This window comes from Vipera ursinii (assembly GCF_947247035.1).
Source record: "Vipera ursinii genome assembly, chromosome: 7".
NCBI classification, from domain to species: domain Eukaryota; kingdom Metazoa; phylum Chordata; class Lepidosauria; order Squamata; family Viperidae; genus Vipera; species Vipera ursinii.
The window spans coordinates 45441592-45461228 of NC_139521.1; positions in this window are offsets into that span (position 1 = coordinate 45441592).

Genomic DNA, 19637 nt, shown 5'->3' on the forward strand with positions numbered 1-19637 from the left:
ATTAATAAAATTTATTCCAAGTTCTATAATAAACTAAATGTTCTTTCTCTTTAATCTCTAAAGTTAGTCTATCCATTTCTGCACAATCTAATATTTTCTTAATTAATACTGTACATCTTCAGTCAGTAGCTTTTCATTTTTCCAATACTGGGCATACATAATTCTCGCTCCCCTTGTCGTGGCGAAGGGGCTTGCGTAATTCAATGAAGCTATGAGCTATGCCGTGCAGGGCCACCCAAGACAGAAAGGTCACAGCAGAGAGTTCTGACAAAACGTGATCCACTGGAGAAGGAAATGGCAACCCACTCCAGTATCTTTGCCATGAAAACCCCATGGACAGTACCAAAAGGCAAAACGATATGACACTGGAAGATGAGTCCCTCAGGTTGGAAGGTGTCCAATATGCTACTGGGGAAGAGCAGAGGGCTAGTACTAGTAGCACCAGAAAGAATGAAGCAACTGGGCCAAAGCCAAAAGGATGCTCAGCTGTGGATGTGTCTGGTGGTGAAAGGAAAGTCTGATGCTGTAAAGATTTTTTCTCCATAGGAACATGGAATGTAAGATCCATGAATCAAGGCAAGCTGGACATGGTCAAACAGGAGATGACAAGACTGAACATCGACATCTTATGTATCAGCAAACTAAAATGGACAGGAATGGGTGAATTTAATTCATATGACCATCAGGTATACTACTGCGGGCAATAATCCCTCAGAAGAAATGGAGTAGCCTTCATAGTGAATAAAAGAGTAGGAAAAGCAATACTGGGATACAATCCTCAAAATGACAGAATGATCTCAGTTCGAATCCAAGGCAAACCATTCAATATCATAGTAGTCCAAGTCTATGCCCCAATCACCAGTGCTGAAATGGATGAAATTGACCATTCTATGAGGCCCTACAGCACCTTATACAACTAACAGGAGACAGAGGACATCCTTGCCTTGTGCCTTTCCTTATTTCAAAACTTTCAGTACAATCTCCATTGAGCTACTCCTCTTTTTGTTGTTGTGCCGATGCATAATAAAGTTTTCCAATTTTTGGATATTCCAATAGTTTATAATGTTGTGCTTTTATATGCATTTCTTGCAAACAAATTATGTCCAAATTTAGTTTCCATAATTTCCTAAAAATCTTGTTTCTTTTAATTGGAGAATTCAATCCATTTATATTTACTGAAAAAAATTCCACTTTCTTTATCCATTTCCATTACTTATATTTTGGTCTAACCGATCTGGTAGTTCTTTGTTCTCTAAAAAGTCTTTCATTTTCCCCCTTTTGGAGACCTTCCTCTTTCTGTTCTTTTGTTTGTGCGGTTGCTCCTTGGATCTCGTCATCTGTTTGTTTCTGTTCTTTACTTTCTTCTTGACCTCTTTTTACTCTTTCATCCAGAGTTGATCTATTTTTCTCTTCAAAGTCTTCTGCTTTCCAAATTGAGTCAAGTCTGTATGTTGTACTGTTCCACTTTATTAAGATGCCTTCTGGTATCAGCCATCTAAAGTTTATGCCATTAGCCATATGTTTTGTGGTCAAAAATGGTATTGTCTTCAAGAATCTCTAACTCTCTTGGGTATCTGTTTTAAGACCACAATTTCTTTATTTTTATATTGTATTGGTTCATCTCTTACTTTTCATAGTATTTCATCTCTTATTGACTTCCTTACAAACCGTACATGTTCTTCTCTTGGTAATTTATTTCTTCTTGCATAACTTGAATTAAAACGAAAAACCCTATCGAGCTCAAGTTGAATTTACGATCTATTTTCAGAGCGTCCTCCAGAATATCAATAATAACCTGTTCTATGTTTTCTGTTCTGTCCTCAGGAATATTTTGGAATCTCAAATAATACTCCGCATTTGCCATCTCCAAAATCTTAATTTCATTGTCTAACTTTTCATTTTCTTGCAATAAAATTTCTATCTTTTTGTTATTATCACCTGTTTTTTTCTTCAATCTTATTTATCTTCTGTTGGTTTTGTAATATCATTTGATTTTGAGATTCCAATTTCCCCTTTATATCTATCATTTCTTCATTTAACTTCTTCAATGTTGCTTGTGTAATTTTAAGATTCCCTTGTGTCTCCAAGCGATGCTTTTCCACCGCTTCTTCCCGTTGGAGATGTCTGTGGCTGACGATAGAAAACAGCCTTTTATCTTCGTTTAGCAGAGGGTCTTACAGTTCGCTCTGATCGGGCACCCCCTGATCTGAGCTCCTGAAGTTCCCCTCCTCCTTCATTGCCTCTCCAAGGCAACTTTTGACCCTTTAAGGGTCGTTAGACGAAGAAAAAATCAAGCCGGAAAGCCGAGCACTGAGTTTTCCAGCTTGTCTCAACACTACCAAACAGGAAGTCTCAATCTTCTAGTCAATCTTATCTGTCTCTGATCTCTTGGTCTTGCGCCCTCTTCTAGATATGAGTATGTAGTTTTAGTTTCTTTGGTTTCTTCTCTTACTCTTTGATCGGTCTCACTTTCCACTTGCGCTTTGTCTTGTTTCTTGGGTTCCGAGTCATCTGTCTCCAGAAAGGCTCTGTGGACAACAAAGAATTCAAGTGCTTTAAGTGGTGTATTCAGTCTGTATCTTTTTGTATTCCAGTAGATTAAAATCCCTTCTGGAATCAACCATCTGAAGTTCACTCCTTTTTCAACAAGTTTCTCAGTTAAAAAGTGGTAGTCTCTTCGAGCCTTTCTTATCCTTCTAAGGATTTGCTTGAGAACCACAATTTATTTTTCTTTGTATTTCAGCAGTTCATCTCTCACTTTTCTCAGGGTCTCATCTCTTGTAGCTCTTTTTAAGAATCTGACATGCACTTCTCTGGTCACCTTATTTCTTCTAGCATAGTTGGAGTTAACAGAATATACCTGGTCTATTTTCCCTGCCATTTATGACTTCCCAAATCCGAGTGCGTCTGCCAGCAACTCTGTCATCAGTTCTAAAATATCCTCTTCCTTATCTTCCTATGTATTTTGAAAACTTAAAAAGTATGACGCTCGCTCCATTTCTATAACAGCCAAAGAGTCTTCCAGTTCTCCATTAATTTGCATCAGTTTTTGGTTTTCATCTTTCAGGTCTTCCAGTTTCTGGTCCACCTCCATTGACTTGTGTTCCATTTTTTGGATTCTTTGTTGATTTTCTGCAATTGCCTTTTTTGAATACTTCCATTTGGGAGTCTATATTAATAATTCTTTGGTTCATTTTGTCTAAATCACTTTTCAGCTCTTCATGATTTTTAGTTGCTGTAGCAGACTGGACAGTGTTAGCATCCTGGATTGCTTGTAGAATTGCTTGGGTGTCCTTCTGTTGGGTATCAGTCTTCTCCTGTTGTAACATTGTAGTAATTGGTTTGTGGTAGACTGGGCTTGCAGAGGTTGAAGCAGGGGCAGAAGAGCCTTTTTTCCAAGTTTGGATAAGTTAGAATTACTCCTTTTTGTCTTCAAGTCATATGGTGTCTCTGCCCAATAGACAAATTTTGTAATCCAATAAACTCCTAATGGTTAGGAGAGGAGAACCATCAAAATAGTAAAATAGTAAAAATAGTAAGAAATATGAAAATCCACAAAAATAATGATCCCCCCAAAAAAATGTAAAGGGAGCAAAAAAAAAAGAAAGAAAAAGAAAGAAAAAAAGAAAAGAAAGAAAAGAAAAAGCAAAAAAAGAGAACCAACAAAAGAAAAAGGAGCAAAGTAGGAAGTATCTGAGAAAATAGTAGGGCAGAAAAAGAAAAAAAAATACCCCAAAAAGCATAAAAGTGAGAAAAGAAAAAGAAAAAAAAATGGAAAAAGCACACAAAAGAGTACAGGGAAAAAATAGAAGACAAAAAGACAAAAATTAAAACTAAAAAGGAAAAAAATGGTAGAAGTAGGTACTAAAGGTAAGTAAAATGTAGTAAACTAAGTAAAATTGTCAAAATTGTAATCCAGGAAGTTATATTAAAAAAAACTAGTAATAAGAATACCAAGTTTCTCTATATTTATAATCCAAGGGAATCCAAAATCTTCAAAGACAAATTTGTTTAGGCAATAATCTATCTTAAAAAAAGGTATACAGGCCAAAAGAAAAAGAAAAAGAAAGAGCAGGGAGTCTATTTTTCTGAAACAAACTCTCCATGGACCTTCAAAGGAATGTCTGGGCAAGCAGCCAAGTTTCAGGCATAGATAACTCCAGGGAGGGAAGGTGGATGTAGTTTTCATGTTTTGCCAGTAGATGGCAGTAACTGTCCATTCCCACCCATTTTGCCGAGAGAGACAAAAGGGATATATTTATCACTTTCGATTTTAAAAGGTTTAAAAAATATAAGTAAAAATAAAAGTAAAAAAAGAGGAAAGAAAAGGGAAAAATAAAAGTTGTAATGGCTTTCAGCAAAAAAAAAAAAAGCCCAGTTCTATCAAAACAAAAGCTTCCCAAACTTTTATGCCAGACAGCTTTGTAACAAGATGGAGTTTTCACTTAGCCAGAAGCTTAAACCGCCGCTTCTAATTCAGGAGGGAGGGGATGAAAAAGAAAGTTTCCACACACACACCCTAATAGTGAGGGCTTCGCTTTCAAGGGCTGGAAGAGTGCTTTCTGCTAAAGATCTTGGCTTGTAGGGAGAGTGAAAGGAAAATTCTCACCCAGACCAGCTGATTGCTCTTTCAATTACCGTTCTTCTCTTTCTGCCAAATAGCTGCTAATGGCGGAAAGCAAAGTGCAGTCTGCCTTTCTTCCTGCCGGTTCCAGGGGCTCTGTTGGGACCAGCGATCTGGCTACTGTCTAGTTGCAGTCCTCAGACATTCACCCATTGGGGGCCACCTCTACAGGGCAGCATTCAGTCCACTCGGACCCACCAGCTGGTAGAATTCGGACCTGGGGAGAGAGAGAAACAATTCCCCGAGTCTATCTCAGCTGACATCAGCCGGAAGTCCTGAATTAGCCTGCAATACTGCATTCTAATCACTGTGCTACCACGTACATAAGAATGGCATTAAGCAACAAATGCAAAAAGACACATAATTCATTTGTATATTATGCCCAGGCAAGATAGCCTGGGTTTACTATGACTAAGAAAGTGCAGACAGTGTGCTTCTTCGTTGAAGCACTGAAGCAGTAAAACATGAAAAAAATGTTAGTGACATGAAGCTTCTCCCTTCTTCCTTTCATTTGCCAAAGCAGAAGAGGCTTCTTCTCAATTACATAGAAGATATTGGAGAAAGCAGAAGGTTTTGTGAAAGTCAGGAGGAAAATGAATAGCTAGTGCTGTTGGAGAAAGAGTGACTGCAAAGCAGAAAGAAACAAAACAAACTTGTCACTTTGCCTCACTCTTGCAATTATGACAGCCAACTCTCTATCAAAGTAAACTCTCCTTCAAAATCTGCACAGATCAAATCTATCTGTATATATTGATTTATGGGGAAAAAACAAATCCTTAATACTGATTTTGTATTTGGATGTACTCTTTTTTTTTTACTATAGCCGATTAAACAATATTGTGCTGATTCATAATATATGTCTCTGTTCATCAGTCTATACAAAAAAATGTGCCTGACCATAAGCACTCTGTGATTTGTTGCTTATTCACAGTTAATTGATCATTCACTTAATTATGCTGGAATTAAAAAGTATAGGGTTAGCATTAAGAGAAAGGTTAGTGTTTTTTTTAGAATATTTACAGGAATATCTACAAACAGATAAATTTTGTAAGACATGTTATGCAGTTACTAGATATTTTCTGTTTTCACAAACACCGAAATTCGTCTGAGTACATGTCTCATTAGGAACAGATTGAAAGGATATTTTTTTCTAAGGTATAACATTTATAGATTGAACCTGACCATTCTTGGTTTCGATATTTGTACAATGCTTATTTCAAAATTCCTTAAATTGAGGAAAACTGAAATGAAAAATAATTGATCCAGGTCCTAGCATAATTAATTAATTTTGCGCACATAAAATAAATAAAAATGAAGAAGTAGTCATTTAATATAGAGCAGAGAAATGGCTGGTTATCTGGTTATCAGTATACTAACTGAAAATATTTAAATTGAAGACATACAGAAGGATTTTTTTTTCTTCAAAGAAATGTGGAGACCTTAATTATAAGTATTCCCTACAGTCTTATATAACAATATATCATTGATTGTAGGTTTCTAGCTTGACCACAGGAAACCTAAACTCATTCAGTGACTCAAGCATCAGAGAGGCTTGCTCTTTATGGTACCGACAAAACAGAATCACTTAAGTGAGGCATGGAATCATGCTGTGCATTTAATGCATTCCTTTTCAAAGGAAAATTGGTTTAAAATGTTTTATTTATATTATGGGTATTTTTATATTCTTTTCATTGTTAACAATAATTCATAAAGATGAATTTGTCGAGTTAGTAAGACAGCGAACTAATAGAAAGAAAATGACACATCTGTTCCTTGAAATAAGAACTGCAATAAAATGTTTGTTTTATTTATTTGTACTTTTAATAACTTTGATTTCCCAAAACACAAAATTAAAAGATAAACAGATAAGAAAAGAAAGGTGTGAAAGAAGGAAGAAGATTAAAAAAGAGAGAATGTAGAAGTGCAAAAACTAAAGAAAAAAAATAAGAAAAATAGAAAAAGAATGACTTCCAAGTTTCTTTGGTCCAGATATGAATTAAAAATAATAATATCAGGTTAAAATTTGTCTATATTATTTCTATTATCCCATATATTCCTAATCATTGAATGCCCAAATCAACATTTTATTTCTTTCATTTTTAAAAAAAACCGAAGTAGTCTCCAAGTAGGAATTAAACTAGTCAATCTTTTTTCTTTCAAAGCTGTCAATATCACCATCTTTCCCAGTTAGATCACTTAGTTTGATTGGAGCAACACAAAAAATCATCACCCATGCTACCACCTGCCATGCTTATGAGTTCATTAAAGCTGGGCGCTCCACAAGCAATTCCATCAACAGAGACATTGACCTACACCCAGCCTAGAAACCCCTCAGAATCCCAATTAACTGTACATCCAACCAGAGACAGCACTGATGCAAGCCCTCCCAACCAGCTCTTCACCTCCCAATGACCCTCACCTGATGTAACCTCCCAGTCATAAGACCCATCACAAGACTCTCACTTATGACTCACACCTGACCCATCACAAGACCCTCATTTGACATACCCACCCCGACCCATCAAAGGACCCATCACAAGACCTTCACTTGACATACCCACACCTGACTAATCATAAGACCTACTGACTATATGAAGCCCTCATAAACAGAACACTGACATCCCCTAAACTCCACTGAAGAAACTGTTCAGAAACCAACCCACAAATTCAGAGAACAAACCTTCATCAGCATCCTATACCTGAGCTACTAACTTACTAAAATCATGCTTATGATTTTACTTCTATGACTACAATATTTTTGTCTTAACAAATTGCAAATAAGGAAAGATCTTATTTACAAACAGTAGCTAAACTACCATTAATGCATATTAATCTAATATTTCTGAATCAAAATGCTGTAGCAGTTAATGGGGCACGCTTAAATATGAATCAGCAGGAATCTTTGTTTTTCCATCCTTAGTTTCAGACAAATGAACAGAAAGATTGCTGATAGGACAAAAATCTGTGTTCAATCTCTTGAATACAAGAATTGCTTACAAACTATAGTTTTAAAATTATGCCAGTAAGATTCATATGTATGCAGAAATTGAGAACACATTAAGTTAAAAAAAACAGGATATTTTCTTGTGGCACAAAAATAGTTGTGGGGAAAAAAGCTATTTATTATTTTCAAATGATTGTTAATAATTCATTTTTTTCTAAGAAATCTAAGTTAATCACAAGAATATCCATACATACACACACACACACACACACATACACACACACACACACACACACACACACACACATACATACACACACACACACACACATACATACATACATATATATATATATATATATATATATATATATATATATATATATATATATATTCCTTGATAAGATTAAAAATGCAAATTCAAGGCATATTAAAATTAACAAACTAAGCGAACATTAAAAACTAAAACAGTTTTTATTGCTAAAAGATCAAGCTTTCGTTGGCTAACTGCCAACATCGTCAGGATGGAAATGCTGGGGTGGGGAGATCGCGTTTATACTGTTGGTGTCTGCACTCCACTCATGGAGCACGTCACCGGTCTGTTTGTTGAGGCCGGCTGTATTCCTTTGAGTTGTCGTGCATCCGTTTTTGGAGGATGTAGTTGTCTCTGGGTGTCTGTTGTCAAAAGTGGATTGCTGACAGTTCCATGTGTTATAGCCATAGCTATAACAGAGAAATTGGAACTTTGTGTGATTGTAGCCATGTCTTGACTTATTGACACCCCTCCCATTCACAGATACCCATGATTATCACTCTTGCATGCTGTATTAGGCTGTAGACAAAGAGTAAGATGCTGCCTGGAAAATAAATGGATGAAGACAGCAGGAAATACCAGCCTGATACCCCAAAGCCGCAAGCAAAGCAATTATGCAACAACTCAGGAGTCTTCTCCTTTTGGATGATTGAGACCTATACTTATCTACTATTCCTTAACCTTCTTGTAACCAGGATTGGTTCTTGGTTTGGCAAAATAAAAGGCAAAATGTTTTTGATTTCCCCGCCTCATTGAGTTTACTGGACAAACTAGAGAATGGGATCCAATGTTTACATTTTGCAAAATAAGCGTTATTTACAGATGTTCAAGGAATTTGAATAAGAGTTCCCAGATCTAGATAAATTTTCAAAGGCTAGTGGCAAATATCAATAGTGCCTGCCAGCTAGTCAAGAAATCCACATGGAGGTGGTAAGCAAAATTCAATTAATGTGCTCTCAGATATAGTGGAGGCTCTACACTGCTTTTACTTTGAAGGTTTTTTTATTTAAATATATCAACTATAAATATTTATGCTGTTGAAGAGTTTAGAGGTAAATCTTCAGAAAATTGTTCACTTAAATAAAAAAGTGACTTGCTCAGTTGAAAAGGAAGCTGTTAACTATAATTCTTCATTACAAATAAAAATGTCACAACTACTGAATATTTAGGAAAAGAGTTATAGAAGGTTACAGTCCTCTCACCATGATTAATATATTATCAGTTTTTATTATGTGGTAAAACATGGGATTATATTTGATACCATATTTCTGTTATGGGCAATAAAAATGAATAGGTCTTAAATCAACCATTTGCCACAGTGTATTCTCTGCTAGGTAAATAAATTATTTAAACAGGCTTGTGAACAATGTGGAAATAATGCTTTAAAAACATGAGGACCATCTGATTAGTGTAAGCTATATTTCATTTAGATCCATGACCACCTGCAGGCAGTTGTGGGATTCAAATATGTGAAAAACCAGTTCTCTGCCTGGATACTGCTTCTGGAAGTCCATTCTGGGCCTGGGCAGCTACTGGTTCTGCTGAAGTGGTGCGAAGTGGCTGAATCCCACCACTGCCTGCAGCATACAAATAATGTTCTAAAAAGCAGTTGTTTTTATTAATTTTCTAAATCCTGAGAAATTATGTGGTCTAGTACAGCTGACAATAATGTCATAATCTGAGAACATTTGTATATGTAAAGCAGTATCTGACAGCAGAGACATCCTACAAAGAGCTTCTCCTGTAAATCTTAACAACTAGCAGAATTGGAATGGGAGAAGTTTTCACTTAAACAGTAGCTAGTAAGGCCATAAACCATATAGAGTACCAATGTGTTAAACCAGTGGTCCCCAACCTCTGGTCCATGTCCCAATGCAGCTATGCAGCCCATTCAGAACTGGGCCACAGAAGTGGTTGTGACCACACACACACACACACACACAAAGCTGCATTTCTGAATATACAACATGTAAAACTATCCCCTCTCCACCACCCCTCCATACTTCTGCCACCGCTGCCAAGCTGGAAAGGTTGGAAACCATTGTGTTAAACTGTGCCTGGCAAACAAGTGACAACTATTTTTTTTCTTCCAGTACAGGCTTGTAACTTCAGCAGTTTTGTTTCTTCATTTTAATCAATTACAGTTTCAGGACATTTTTCAGAATATCCAATCTACAACACGCTGTACTAGCCAAAATTATATAAAGCCAAGAATCAGTTTTACCTAATGTGACTAGTAACTGTTTCTGTGGGCATACTAGTACAAAAGTGTTCCTTGATACATTAAATCACATGTAAATCTATTAATAACTAGGATCAAAGAGCTTTTTCAGACTCAGACCTGACCTTCAGACTGAACACAGGACAACATTTCATGGGGATATTTTTCCCTATTACCAGTACATTTACAGTTTGACTAAATTTAATATTGTTTTCCATAACTGACCTTTGATAGTGTTCCAATGCTTTGTTTCCTTGTAGTTAAATGGAAAAGAATAGGAAAGCTTGATATCTATGGCATATTGTCAATGGATGATCATCTCTTTGAACAGTCTGGATAAAAAGGATTTCTATATCACATTATAGCTCAACAGTCTTGTTGTCAATGATAATTGCTAAAATCATCTTCTAGACTTAGTCTTACAGGAAAAACTGGGACCATTACAAAATATAGTCTCCAAAGTCCAATTTAATTGGATACTTGATAAGTATACAGTGAAAATTGTTGTGAGATCCAGACTGTCAAAGTCATGTTCTTCCTATCACTAAACTAATCCCAAACTTTCAGTATCATATTCTGATTTAAAGTGCACATGATTATGGATAATTTGTATAATTCAGATTTTTGATGTTGAAATATATTTCAGATATAACTTAGACTTATATTTTTTCCAGATCTCCCTGGTGAAGTTCTTATAATTGGTTAATTTAGTGTGAATAATTCCTATCTCTAAGGAGATATTTACCCTTTTTTCTTAACCATATGTTGGTTTTCATCCTGGCTGATTGTAATCTTTACATATCCTGCCCACATCCTTCATATCTAAAAATCAAAAATAATCCAAAGTACTGAACAAGCTATAGTCAAGTTTATACTCTTAAAATGACTTTTTTCCAACAATGTAGTACAATTAAAGTGATCTGATATTTTTTTCTGTAAAAAAAGAATACAAATTAGGAAAGAACCATCTTAATTAAATAGTTAATTCATGGTATAAAGAAGCAACACTGGCTTATTGTGTGGGATCTTAATGGAGGCAGAGAATTAAGTATTTTTTACTATGTCCATTGTAATATAGTGAGACCTCAGATGGACCTTCAGATGGACTTTGTAGTGTATGCTCTTAAAGCATACACGGAATGTCAGCACAGCACGGGGCTGGACAGCTCCAGGCTATAACCGCTTTTGGCAGGAAAGCCTGAATAGAGCAAGTCGTTGACAGCCCCAGGGCATGGTCAGCTCTGGCGGGAAGCCAGGGTTTAAATCCATTGGCCACCTGCACTGGCGGGAAGCCCAGGTTTGAATCTATTGGTCACGATTCACGATTCACGCCAGGTAACCCCTTTGCCCCAGCTTCATTCCTGATCCAATACTACCCAGCTCCAGTGTCCGTCTCGCTGTGTGACCACGCGACATTGCAGACTTCAGTTACCGTTCAATTTCATTCATCCTCATAGGTGTTCCTTGTTTACTTCAGCTGATATTCTGTTTGCTTCATTACTTTTACCTTGTTTGTAAATCAGATTCATTAGGAAACTCCCTAAGAATACTTAGAAAAAAATCAGACTCAGTTGGGTGTCTGTGTTTAGTTTAGTTTGTTGAACTTGGCTATTTAAATCTATGCCTTGTATTTGACTTTTTTAAAAAATAAATAAAAGAATGTGTTCAGAATTCCAACAATATATAATCACTTTTATCTAAAGTTTACCCCACTTTAATATCTTAAATCAAATCCTCCTAGTTAGTAAGGACCAAATCCGAGGTCCGTTTAATTCCAACCAATACCTTTTTAAAGAGAAAAGAGAAAACTAACAAAACTTTTTTCTAATATTTTGTTTTTGACAAGTACTATTCCAATAAAAGTCTAAGTAGTTGAAATATCTCAACACAACTATTTTATATTTCTATGTGCTTAAAAAACTATCTAATTCTTTTTATTGCTTTGGTGATCTGTAGATGAGAAAATAATAAGTACTTACAAATGAGTTTTGTATCTTTTTCAGTACAATCAGGCTGATGGAGGCAATAAAAGTAGCAGATTTAATGTGTTCCATTTGATATAATGCAGCTGTTGAATAAAATGGCAAAAGAAAATAGGTCACTGGGTATATTCCCTTGTTTTTTGATAAATTAAATTATATTTACCTGACTGTGCCACCAGAATGATATTTACTTTTGCTGATGTAGGAAAAGAAGACTCTTTCCCAAAGCTATTATTGCACCATTTCATAAACTTTATACATTTAGAAAAGGTTTTCTATTAAGCACAAGAAAAAATAGCTAATATGCTTATAAATACAGATCTTCCTAATTAGCAAACAATTCAGTCTTTTATAAAAAATATTTTTAGTTACTATATTTATACTTTACAAGAGCAGGATAATGCACAAGTTTGTCATTGGGAAATATTTATATCCTTGATTATTACAATTTATTGTTCTGATGAAAACTAAATAGAAGCAAGAGCTGAATCTTATCCTTTTTATCACAAAAAATATTTATTTCAACAAAGTGAATACCAGTAAGTGAACAATAATAATTCAATCACATAATGTTGTTTCATGATCATCATTAGGTCCTGTACAAAGCACATGAGTCAGCAAGTGTTTTCCAGCAATTTCAATAATTCACAGCATCTTCAGCATTGTCCCAAGAAGCATTAATAATCTTAAGAATTTTATTCAGGTTTGGTGCCACATTTTATGAGGCCAGCCTTGTTTTGTCTTTCCTCTGAGAGATATCTGATGTAATGAAATTTTTGGACTTTAGGCATACATAAGATATGGCCAATAAATCACATTCAATGTTCATTCACAGTTCTCAATAGGTGTTCTAAATCTGATCTTTGTACTACCTCTTCATTAATGATAGGATATTTTTCTCAGGCAGTGTTGTTGGAAAACATTTAACCATTTAATCATATTGGTTGTACACTTCCATGTTTCACAAGCATATATTGCAGTTGGTATAACCACATTCCTGAAGTGCTTTATCTTTGTGGTAATACTTATGCCTTCTGTAGATAAAAATGGGTGCATGCCATTCCACTTTGATGCTTAATATCCTTATCTATACCTCCATCAATAGATATAATGCTACCAAAACAAGTAATTTGTTAAACTTGTTCTATAGCCTGGTCATGGACTATTATAGGCATATAATCCTGACCACTTCCAACTTGCAAAATTTATATGTAAGCCAATCTTGTTGGCTTCATTTTCTAAACAGGTCATCATTTCTTGCAAGCACCCTTTTGTTTCACCAAGCAATGTGATGTTATCGGCGAAATCTAAATCTGTCACACAAGTTGTTTGCCCATAGGATTCTAAAACTAGGGTTATCCATAGCTCTATGGATAACAGAATGCATGGAGAGGAAAAAGAAGATGGGTAATATTAAAGAAGGCTGTGTGGTTAATTTACATTCATACAAAGCAGTTAGAATTATAATACAGATTCTTAAAGATGTTGATAAAATGTTGAGGAATTCCCTAAGCCTTTGCAATATTCCGTAGTGATTCTTGATGAATTGAGTCAAAACCCTTTTTGAAGTCAATAAAATTGATTACCGTTGGCTTTTGAAATTCTAAACTCTGTGTGATGGTATCTCTTAAGATCAGGATCTGGTCATTACAAGAGCATATTTCTTGAATCCTGCTTTTTCTTCATGCAGGTATGTACTGATTTGATGCTGTAATCTCCTGAGCAACACAAGGCATAGTACTTTTCTAGGGATGTTGTTTACAAGAAGCAACGAATGGACAAGAAGCAACGGATGGAAACTAGTCAAGGAGAGAAGCAACCTAGAACTAAGGAGAAACTTCCTGACAGTTAGAACAACTAACCAGTGGAACAACCTGCCTCCAGAAGTGGTGAATGCTCCAACACTGGAAGTTTTTAAGAAGAGACTGGACAGCCATTTGTCTGAAATGGTATAGAGTTTCCTGCCTGAGCAGGGGGTTGGACTAGATGACCTCCAAGGTCCCTTCCAACTTCTTCTTCTTCTTCTTCTTCTTCTTCTTCTTCTTCTTCTTCTTCTTCTTCTTCTTCTTCTTCTTCTTCTTCTTCTTCTTCTTCTTCTTATTATTATTATTATTATTATTATTATTCTTATTATTATTATTATTATTATTATTATTATTATTATTATTATTATTATTATTATTATTATTATTATTATTATTATTATCTCATAACATAAGGCTAGGATAGCAATGATCCTGAAGGTCAATTACAACATTAAGTTACAGTTTAATAGGAAGTAAATGGATGCAAGTTTCCCACACCTAAATTGCGTTCTTTGCTGAGTCTTACACTTTTAAGAAGCAAGAAAGTAAAATTTCTAAAGGCAAAGTAGCATAGCATGAGAACAGAATGTGGCATAAAGCTAATAATATAGTTCACTAATTTTGTCAGATTTTTCCTATTAACTAATATATCGAGTAGAAGCATCACCCAAAATTTCTAATAAATATATTTCATTTGATAAACTATGAATAGATTTCCACTTACTGATATCTTTCATAAAGAATCTTACATATATTTGTCTCTTCTTTCTCTCTCTCCAAGGTGAAATGGCAATCAAACAGCAACAATAATTTTAAAATTCATACATACATGCAGATTTTGCAGTGTATAGCAACTAGTTTATTGTAGTGTAAAAGAAAATAATAATAAAATGCATTCGTTTGTCTTAAAGTCTAGTATACTTATAGCAATCATGGACAATCTGGAAATCAGAGATTTCCTATCTAGCACTTTCTGTATGGATTGTCTAACAATAAATTATTTTCCTCCATTTTATTCCTCTTGCCAACAAACCTACTCAGATAGAAAGGAAGGATAACTCTTACTTCATTCCTAGCAGGATTTCTTGGTGTTCATACAATCCATAGTTTTTATAAATTTGTGCTACAAACCAAAAAGTAGATGCTCAGAGTAGGAGGAAAGCTTCAGCTGTGACAATAATTAATAAGTGACATGAATTGACTATGTCAGAATATATTTTCACAAGCAGCGAAATAAAGACAGAAAATGAGCTTTAAAAAGTAAGCATTATGTTAAGGGACACCTAATAAAAATGGCAAAATTAAATAATAATAGCAAAGGCATCCAGTTCTTGACAAATGTATAACATGAAGTAAAAATGAAAGACTTCTTAATAGAAAAGCAATGATTTTCAGGATTTCAATTACTTAAAAATTGCAATGCTTATAGACAGTGCTTTTTTTGTAAAAGAAAAAGGTGCTGGAACTCACACATGTCATACAACCCGCCTTGCCTACCCTACAAGGTTCTATCCAAAAAAGGTGCTGGAACTCCGTTCTGAGCATTCTATGAGAAAAAAAGCCCTGCTTATAGACCATCATTTTTCTTCAATCACTGAGCATTATGCTGCTCATTTACTTAAAATAGTTACCATATTAATAATATCCTAAAGCCATTTTTATTGGATATGGATATTTTTCCTTCTAATGCCTGACACATTTTATGTTTCTCTTTTCACTTTTATAAAAAAGGTACTCTATACACATACACACAGAGAGACACACACTTTCAAGATGAAGGTGGATTTAAGCTTAATCTAAAAAATGATTTATCTTCTTATAAAATATAAAATTGCCATTATATCAGATTCAGGGGCTACCTACTCACCTTAAAACTATTGTGGACAAAAAAAAGTAAGCCTTTTAAATAAAATTTGCATTTGTGAGTAAGAAACTCACATTATTACCCTTTAAGTATGAAATAATACATGGCAAAAACTATATTTTAGTAGAAATATAAATTGTTCTGGACATTATTTTAGTAAAAATAACAAATGATACATGCTATGGAACAGCCTTTCCCTGGATTTCATACTTGCCTTTAATCTTCTGGAAGCAGGTGGGAGTACAGATTTTCCATATAGGTTTATTACCAATAAAATGATTTTATTTTATGATTCTCCCTTCTTTCACTTAATGTTATATTATATCGTGAATGCTTTAGGCTCACTATTTATATACTGTTAAAAGTGGTAGTAGACAAATCTAATAGCAGGGAATTTGCATATTTCAATTCAGGTAACATCCACCCTTCAAAAGTGTTGTCAATATCCAGTGCAACAGATCTCTCTCTCTCTCTCTCTCTCTCTCTCTCTCTCTCTCTCTCTCTCTCTCTCTCTCTCTCTCTCTCTCTCTCTGTGTGTGTGTGTGTGTGTGTGTGTGTGTGTGTGGTGCCTGTTTGTGTTTGTGTTTATGTATACACGCACATCCACATACTAAAACACACCACTGCAAACTGGCTCCTGTAAATCCTCAGATTTACACTGCCATCAAAAGTGTTCAGAGAAGCTGTCTCAGACATTCATTGCTACAGTTACAGAATTACTACAGCTTTTCCTACTAGTACCTAAATGGCTGCTGTGCCATTTCAGAGCGTCTTCTGCATGCTTAGTGTTTATTCACTGCTTTGACAATTACTTCTAACTAAGCTGAAAGGTTACAGTTTATTGCAAATCAAATTCTTTTACATTGTGGTCTGGCACTTTTTTTTTAATTCCATTTATATCCCGCCCTTCTCCGAAGACTCAGGGCGGCTTACAAGCTTAGCAGTAGCCTTCATTCTATGTATATGCCTGCTTATTAGGGCTTTCACCCCCCCCCCAAGCGGCATTATTACAAAGTCAGCTTAATTGCCCCCAACAATCTGGGTCCTCATTTTACCTACCTCAGAAGGATGGAAGGCTGAGTCAACCTGATGCAACTTAAATGCATCATAAAATATTCATCTCAGAAACTTCTGGAAGATCTGCTTTTATGGCACCTAAAATTTGAAATTGGTTAAGTATTTGGAACATTATCATTAAATATTTTCAAGGTAAAGAGTATAAATATGTTTCAACTATTAATATGCATTTTGTATTATTTGCCCTTTTATTACTAAAAGCATTAGAGAATTATCTACAGATTCTGAAAACTGGACCTTGTAATCAGTTTGTTCAATTAAAATATAAATCTGGGTAGAATAATAGATTATTAGATTTTGTTTTCAATATTGACTATCAAACATACTAATAGAAGGAATTTTCCCTAAGCGACTCATTTTATCCTTGTTAACTCATGTCTTTAGGGTTTCTGGGGTGATAATGATCTGTTCTGATGAACCATTGTAATGAAGGAAAACCAGAGGTTATAAGTATCTAATTAAACAAGAGATGTATCTCAAATGAATTTGCACATCTTTGTTCATATTATTAGGGGTAGAAAAAAATGCTGATTTCAGCTTGCATAACTAGATTTAACAGGGACAAAACCCCAGAGAAAGCAGCAACTCCTTTAGAAATTGGAGTCAATTCATCAAACAAAAACATGTTTGCTTTTAAAATAGTTCGGCTTAACAGCTATTTTTGGCAGCATATGAAATTAATATCACCTATTGTAAAAATAAAAGATACTGACATTTTATATGAATCTGTCTGCATTTTCAACAAATGCTCAGAACAATTCTTGTGTTCAGGAACTGATGCTCCCTCAAGTTTCCTTGATGAATGTCTGATTATTGTCACCTTTCATCAGTATGTGTTCTTTGCAGGCTCAAGCATTCACATGGAGAGCTTGTAAGAATGTTGTAGAAAGTATATTAGTATATATTTCTGTACATATTATACATGTACATGTATATATTAGTATACATTATATATTATATAATTATATAATATTCATTATATAATTAGTATATACATTATATATTAGTATATAATTCTGTACAGATATAGTATGTGCTCACAAATGGTCTAGGTGTTTGTCAAAATATGATAGCAGTGTTCTAATATCTAAGGGATTGCCACAAAGAAGAAGTGATCAACTTATTTTCCAAAGCATCTGAAAGCAGGAAAAGAAGCAATGGATGAAAACTAATCAAGGGAACCAACCCAGAACTAAAAAGAATTTTTTTTTTATTATTTTCCCAGTTTGTAGAATTTTTATCAGATTATAGAATAAAATACAAAAATACAAAAGCAAATAGTAGGATACAATGGGGAGGGGAAAGGGATAGAAAAGTGTGGGGGAGAAGTGAAAAAGAAAAGAAAAGGCATTGTCTTCTGACTTCCTCTGTTGCAGTAGCTTTAACCTTCGCTCGTTTCGCCAGGACCTAAAAACTTGGCTATTTGAGTTAGCCGGCCTGGACTGAGGTGTTTTAAGGCTTTAAATTTTAAATTTTAAACTCTTTAGGGGCTATTAATTTAATTTGTACATTGCACTGTTTTAATTTGCCCTGTAAACCGCCCTGAGTCCCTCGGGAAAAGGGCGGTATATAAATCGAAACAAACAAATAAAATAAACACAGAACCTCAACTTTTTACTTTTCAACAGTAATATAAACTAGCCATTTTTATAACAACAAATCAATCAGTAAAACCCAAAATCAAACTTTCATTTTTTTTTCCACTTCAAGCACAAAATCCAGAAGTTTCTCCATGTAGAAACAAAAGTACTTATATTCTTATATTTACACTTATATTTCCAACATTCATTTGAAATACCTTGAATATTCTAGACAATTAGAACAATTAATCAATGGAATGACTTGCCTCCAGAAATTGTGGGTGTTCCAGCACTGGAAGTTTTTAAGAGGAGATTGGACAACCAATTGTCTGAAATGGTACAGGGCTTTCAGCTTGAGCAGGGAGTTGGACTAGAAGACCTCCAAGGTCCCTTCCAACTCTGTTATTTTGTTAAAATAGAATACATAGAAGGATTCATGCATGCTCCAATTTGGCACAAACTAAACATGAATAAAATTCAGCAATGTCTTTTATTATTCTTTTTTTGACTCAGATAAATTATATGATGTAGTAATTTATAGAGAATCCTAAGTTTACTTCAGAGCACTCTCTGTTTAGACTATAATAATATGCACAATTATTTCAGAACAAATTTCATTGAACAATCACTAATGATGAAACATATGGAAGGTTGCATTATTAGTCTAGAAATCATAAAACAAATGGTATATCAATGTCTATTACAAAGAAATAAAAATATTGTTAGGGTTTTGGACAATGAGTATTAAGTCATTGTCTAGTAATGATTTTATATATAACCCATTAAATTAACAATTATAAAATTTCTGCTTTTAACAGAGAAAAGCAGCTGAAAGAAAGAAATGGAAAACTTTCCAGAAAGAAATTTAATTACTTATTCAGAATATTTCTCTGGGGTGAAAGACTAATAATTAATTGACTACAAAAAGTCTGTTCCAAATTAATTCATCACTTTGACAAATAGGAAAAAAAATAGCCTAACTTGTTGTATGTATTAATGTGCATATATTACTTCTTTAAAAGCTATTATGAGAAAAACGTAAGGTGCTGAAACTACTTTGTGGTATTATACTTCTAAAAAAATGCAGTAATGAAAAACTTTAATTTTAAAATTAGAAAACATACTAGTAACAATATTCACGAGGATATATGATATGATCTAAATAGTTTGTATATATCTTTGAAGCAAATGTGAATAGATGACTGAATCTAACAATTAAAAAAACCC